Source organism: Mugil cephalus, chromosome 6 (genome assembly GCF_022458985.1).
Source record: "Mugil cephalus isolate CIBA_MC_2020 chromosome 6, CIBA_Mcephalus_1.1, whole genome shotgun sequence".
In the NCBI taxonomy this organism is placed as follows: Eukaryota; Metazoa; Chordata; class Actinopteri; order Mugiliformes; family Mugilidae; genus Mugil; species Mugil cephalus.
Window position 1 is genome coordinate 22,811,195 of NC_061775.1, and position 244 is coordinate 22,811,438.

A 244-nucleotide genomic window follows, 5' to 3' on the forward strand; every position below is an offset into this window, starting at 1 on the left:
AAGAGGACAGACAGGATAAATAAAGCATTTGTCTCAGTCTAAAATGGAGTTTCAACGTTTGGTAATGAACAATTTAGTTTGTAAGCGAATTTGCCACTCTCTGGTTGGGAAAACAGCGCCCTGGCCTCCAGATTAAGGAGAAAACTTCAAGTTCATGTGAAATAAATACATTTCCCACAATGCCTCGGAAGCTCAACGTTTCCTTATTAACAACTGCGCCTGCGCATTATATTGTTGTCGGAAA